We start from the raw sequence: 6,000 nt of genomic DNA, 5'->3' as shown, positions 1-6,000 counted from the left end.
GCTGGGGGCGGGGCTTCGAGAGGGGCGGGCATTGGGATGTGAAGGCTCGTGGCGCCTCGCGGCGTCCAGAAAGGCGGCGTCAGGGTGGATGACAGCATTCTGCTGCGACGCGCTCCCAGCTGGGCGGCGGTGGTAGCGGCAGCGACAGCGGCTGTGGCAGCCCGGGTGGCAGCGGCGTTCGACTCGGCCGCCGCGGAGAGCGGTAGCGGTCGAGAAGAAAGGGGTTCCGCCCTGGCCCGCGGGCGGAGGGGCCCGGAGTTCGCTCGCTGCTCGGGGCCGAGCCCATCGCCGCGGCTCGACTGTGCCCTTCCTCGGGGCTGGCTCGCAGTTACTGCCGGCGACCGCAGCCGAGGGAAGTTGGGGGGGTCCCACCGGACACTAGGACCCCGGACTCCGGCGTCCCTGTGATCCCGCGGAAGCCTGCTCCCTGCGGGCCGCCTCCTCTGGGGCTCCGCATCGGTGAGTGGCGCTCAGTCCGGCGTTGCGGGGCAGCGGAGTCGTGCCTTTGGGGTGACTGTAGTGCCTCAGTCCCGCGTTCCGAGCTCGGGCTGTGGGCACTCCTGGGTACCCCGTGCCGCGAGTTCCTCTCCTTACCTCTCCTTTGTCCCTTTAGAGAGGGAGATTGGCAGGGCTGGCGGGGGTGGCGTGGTTTTGGGGCCCGCGGTAGGTGCGTCTGCAGCGGTACAAAGCCCAGCGGGGACCTGGGATGGGGGCGGGGGCGGCTTGGCGTTCCGGGTCCCGAGTGTCTGCCCCTCCCGAAGTTTGACAGGGCGACGCCGGGGCTCGCCGGAAGCCCCTGCGCAGGACCTGGCGCTTTGTCGCTCCGGGCGGTTAAGGCAAAGCTTGGGGGTTTTCCTGTGACAGCCCTTAAAGAGGTTGTGCCGCCCGCGGGCAGACCGCACCCGCCTTTGCAGGGACTGTCGCGGTGTTCCTTAAACCTCAGCTCCGTTGGTCTTCTTGCCACACTGGAGAAAAGGCGGTGTCTTCGTGGCACTTTTACGTTTTGTTTGCTGCTCGGCTGTGGAGAGTGTAAGCAGGTTCCAGGGAGATTCACATGGAGCATGCTTTTGCTTCATTGAGCAACCCACTCAAGACTGGCTGAAGCGAAGCAACAGTAGATGCAGATTTTCCATTCAGTAAAGTCATTTAACACTTCTTTGTGAGCGACATCTGCGTCGTGAAACATAACCTAATTTCATTTTAACTAAATGCCGTCTGAAATAAGAAGTAACTTGGGTTCCTCTCTAAACAGATGGGAAAACTTATCTGATGATAGCGTATCTGCTTTCAATAACTTAATGAAGTTATTTGCCTTTTTGCTGCTGGAAGACTTAAGTAACAGCAGTATTAGAATACCTTGGGTATAGCAGGGCTTTCTTAAATGTACGTTCACTGTAAACAACCTCAAATTAGTGCAACTAAAGGTCTTTCAAGATAACCATTTTAAACAGTTTTTGCCTCCTAAAGGATTCCAATGAGCAATTGAGGTATAGGGAAATTGCTTGTTACATTTTCCTTGGTGTTTCATCTAAATTTGATCATGTCGAGAGACTGGGATCAGTCGCTATGTTTGCTAGAACCTGTTTTGCAGTGAGATTGTTAAAATGCTAGTTTTATAAAAACAGGTTGGAGAAGGAAGGAAAAGGCCATGCGATTTAAAATGTACTCTACTAAAAGTCCAACTAATTTCTAACACGTTACTCTTTCTTTTGGTAGCAAGTATGTACTCTTTCTTTAGATAGCAAAGAAGGACTGCAGTGTGCTTGTTCAAAGTGTTAGCAAAGGGAATAGATGAAATTTAAGACCTTCCTAAAGCTCTTTAATTATGGAGATTAAGTTGTTGCGGTCAAATTCCATGTGAACAGTTTGAGCCACAAAGATCAACAGAGGTGCTAGAAATGATTGTTTAATTAAAACTGAACAGGGTTTGCTTCTTGCTTTGAGCTGTGATCATTACTGAATGTCTGATCTGTGCAAGTGATCTTTTCATTTAGAATTGTAATTTTTATTTGCTTGCTTTTGTTTTCTGAGATAGGGTTTTGTGTCGCCTAGCTGACCACGGTATTCATTATGTAGCTAAGGCTGGCCTTGGAACTTGGTAAAATCCTCCTGCCTCAGCCTCCTGACTGTATTCCACTGTGCCTAGCTTTTGTTACATTTTTGGAGCTACGAAATGTTTCTTAACACATTAATAGGATTTAGATATTTGGCAAAATGGTTTCTGCTTCTGAATTCATTTTTGAATTGAGAGTTAAAAATATACTTTGGAGATACCTATGCAATCCTTTGAAAAGACATTTTCTTTCAGCTCAGTTTGAAAATAGTGGTACAATTATGATTTATAGAACGTGCCTTACACAAAAATCTTTGTTTTTAAAGGACAAATTGCAAGATTTTAGCTAAACATTGAGTGGTCTTAGTATGTTTCAACCTGGTTTGGGTAATTACTAATCCATCAACGATAGATAACTTAGACAAAGAATTGATATTTAGATGTTTTATAATATTATTTTTGAAAACTTTTGCCTTATAGCAATACTTGAAGTGTCATGTTTTGATATTCCTATATCCAAAGTTGTAAACATGAATAACAATAAACTGGCATGCCAGATAGTCAAAAAACAATGAATAACAATAATCTTGGAATGCCAGGCAATCAAAAGTATAAGATAAGATCATACCTTATTCTTATAAATATGATTTGTAAATGAGACGTAAGTACAGCCTAGAGCTTCTGAGATGATGGGTGTGGTGTTTGCTTGTGACCCTGCTCTTAGGAGATAGAGGGAGGAGTGTTACCTTGTGTTTACAGCTTGTCTTGAGATCCTGTCTCAGAAAAAAAAAAAAAAAACAATCAATCAACCAACCAACCAACCAACCTTTGAGTGTAGGTGGCTGAGTTCAAGGAGATGGGGAGAAGTACTGAATTGCAACACTGTGGCTGAAGTAGGTTCCCCTGGCATTGGACCCTATATAAACAGCTGTGTGCCGATTTCCTGGCAGTGTGCACTAACAGAGGTTTTAGGTTTATCCTTCTACCTTACTCTATACTGCATACTCTCACAAAAGCATGCAGTCAGATAGACGCTAGAAGACGCAATCATAAGGAGGTTGTTTTTCTTTTTTCTTGAAACACATTGTGAATCGGCCACCTGGTAAGGAAGAAGTCCCTAATCTGGAATTCCACACTTGTAAGTTTATCTGTGCTATAGTTCTAGGTGATGCACACTCTTGACAATAGCAATAATGCATTTTGCCTACCAGTCAGTGAAAACGCTCCAAAATAGCAACCATTCATGTTGATCATCAGTTACTATATGGGAAAAAAATCAAAAACCAAAAAGCCCTTATAGTCCCCCCCCCCCATGTGACAGAACACGTGCAGTGTGTGGAGTGCCACTCAAAGTCGATAAAGTAGTAAGACAGCAGAGAAGAAGCTGTTTAATCTGGAAACCTGCTTGGAGAAGTCTAGGGTAGGCTTTGGTGGAGGTCATGTATTTGAAGGTACCCTGGTATATTCAGAGCGTGTGTGTAAGACAGAGTGAACCAAAATTGGACCTGGTGATACAGGCCTGTAACCCAACTATTTGGGAGTCTGAGACAAGGGGATCACAAGGTCAAAGTCAACTTGATCTGTAGAGTAACTTCAAGATCAGCTTGAACGTGCTGACAGGATGGCTTTGCCAGCCTCATGACCTGGCAAAGTTTGATCCCAGGTGGGAGGAGCCTACCAGCTCCTTTAAGTTGTCCTCTGATCACCATAGACAGCCGCTGTGACCCATCCCCTATAAATTAATGAATAAATGCAAAACAGGAGAGCAGCCTGAGCACCTCAAAGCAGAGAGAACTTCACGGGGCAGCTTACGACTTTCATCCCACCCAGCACTTGGAGTCAGAGGCAGGGGACCTCTGAGTTCACAGCAAAAACAAAAAGAAGAAAAGAAAAAAGCTACAAATCTGTTAGGAATGGGTGTAGCTAAACAAAACAAAATCAAGTTTCAGTCAACAAAACAAACATTGAACTGTCATAATAAGCACAGTTGCTTTTACCTTCTGTTACCTTAGGAAGAACTTTTCTTCTCCCATCCCAGTGCTTACTCTGCCCACTCCCCAAGATAAAAAAGTCTGCATGTTGTGTTCAGAAAAGAAAAGTGAAAATACAGTCAGGCTCGGTGGCACATGCTTTTAATTCCAGCACTTGGAAGTCAGAGGCAAGCCTGAGTTCAAGGCCAGCCTTGTTTACAGAGATCCTGGGTAGCCAGGGCTATACAGAGAAACTCTGTCTTGAAAAACCAAACCAAACAAAAAAGTGAAAATACAGAGTATTTCAGTTTTTAGGAATGGCAATATTAGTTACATAGGGAGGTTTGAGTAAATCTTAAATAAGTAATGGGTCCCTCAGCAAGTTACTGACCTTGGCTTTCTCATTTGTAGAGTGGGATACTATCTTTAACCTCACGTAGTGGTTTGGAGAATGCAATTACATGTGTTTTCAACTGCCTACCTCAATATTTAGCATGTGGAGAGATTTCAACAATCATAAAATTATGTGAAATGTTTTCTTTGCATCTAGATCTTTAAATACTGTTTTGGTTCAGCTATCATTAATTTAAACCTAAGGTCTTGCATATAGTAGGCGAGTGCTCTACCACTGAACTATTAGTGGACTACCTAGGCCATTTTCCCCAAGTTCTCATATTTACTTTCTTTACTTAGTTGACTCATGGTAATGTCCTTTTAGATGCATAGTATGTGCTTTTCCTGTCTGTGTCTCTCTTCCCTTAAATTCTCTGTGTAGTCAGTCAGATTTGACACGGAATTCCTGATCCTCCAGTCTGGTTTGGTTATTACAGAGATGCCCATTCATTCCCCAAAGGGAGTTTTTCTTTGTGTAAGACTTAGTGTTTTCTGATAGAAGTGAATCTTAATTTTATTACTGGCCCTTGCTCAGATTACAAGGAATGCTGGATTCCTGGGAATCGTGAAGCTTTAGTACCTATTTGTCCTTTATGACTCCCAAAGCTTCATTATTCTCTGTGAGTTCTTTCTCTTTTCAAGATCCATGTAGTACTCTTATGAAATGCTCGAGATAGACTTTGAGTTTTGAAACGATAGAAAGGCTGCTTACCACAAATTTCCTATTTTAACCAAGAGTAGCAGAAGATCTCACTCTTTAGGCTTTTCTTGTAAAATTAAAAAAAGGATTATTTAAGTGTATATGAGTGTCAGTGTGTAGGTTCATGCCATGAGTGCGGGTGCCCTTGGAGACCAGAAGAGGGCACCAATGCCCTTGATCCAGAAGGCTGGAGTGAGTCACCTCATAAGGGTGCTGTGAACCACCCTTATGGTGGTTCTGAAACCACCAGGAGGCCCTGAAAGAGCAGCAGGCACTGTAACTACCGAGCCATCCCTCCACCTCCTAGAACTTATCTTAAAAGAAATTATCTTCATCATCATACTTTTCTGTCCATTGTTTTTGAAATAGACAAAAAGCCAAAGAATTTTTAAATTACTGTAACATTCTCTATTTGTAGAGATATGGATGAGTGTAAACCTTGAAGATGTTTACTTTGTGTTTTATTCTAGAATTCTGTAGCTTTGGAGCTGACCAATGGTTTCTACAACATTTCTTTCTGTGTGTGCTTGTGTGTACAGGTGTATTTGTATGTGTGTGTTGTGCTTGCTGAGTAGGCTAGACTGGCTAGCTGGCCTGTGAGCTTTAGGTATGATCCTAATCTCCTTTCCGAGCCCTGGGAGTGTAAATGTAGGCCTCTGTTGGCTTTTTACACATGGCCAGGAGAGTGAACTTACGTACCAGATGCTTGCACATGAACAGTAGTTTATCAGATTTCAAAGTTTCTTGTAAAGAAGCCAAGGCCTTTCTAAGTTATGGAATCTGTAGTGGGAGTGCCCCTCTTGGGGAGAGGAGCTGATGTAAGCAGTATTTTGAACAGGAATGGTGAGGTGGGAGCTGTTGACTAGAGGGCACAGACACATTGT

General features: G+C 44.4%; 1 protein-coding gene across 31 annotated transcripts in view; it reads left to right on the top strand.

Moving 5' to 3' along the window:
* Positions 1-360: 360 nt before the first annotated feature.
* Osbpl8 (oxysterol binding protein like 8) overlaps positions 361-6,000 on the top strand; it is a 209,546-nt gene continuing 203,906 nt past the window's right edge. For all 31 annotated transcript variants that reach the window (XM_052164856.1, XM_052164854.1, XM_052164845.1 and 28 more), the window contains exon 1: positions 361-459. The gene's annotated coding sequence lies outside the window, so the exon portion shown is untranslated. The remainder of the gene's footprint in view (positions 460-6,000) is intronic.

This window comes from Apodemus sylvaticus, chromosome 20, assembly GCF_947179515.1.
Source record: "Apodemus sylvaticus chromosome 20, mApoSyl1.1, whole genome shotgun sequence".
NCBI lineage: Eukaryota > Metazoa > Chordata > Mammalia > Rodentia > Muridae > Apodemus > Apodemus sylvaticus.
This window is presented reverse-complemented; position numbering and strand designations above follow the sequence as displayed.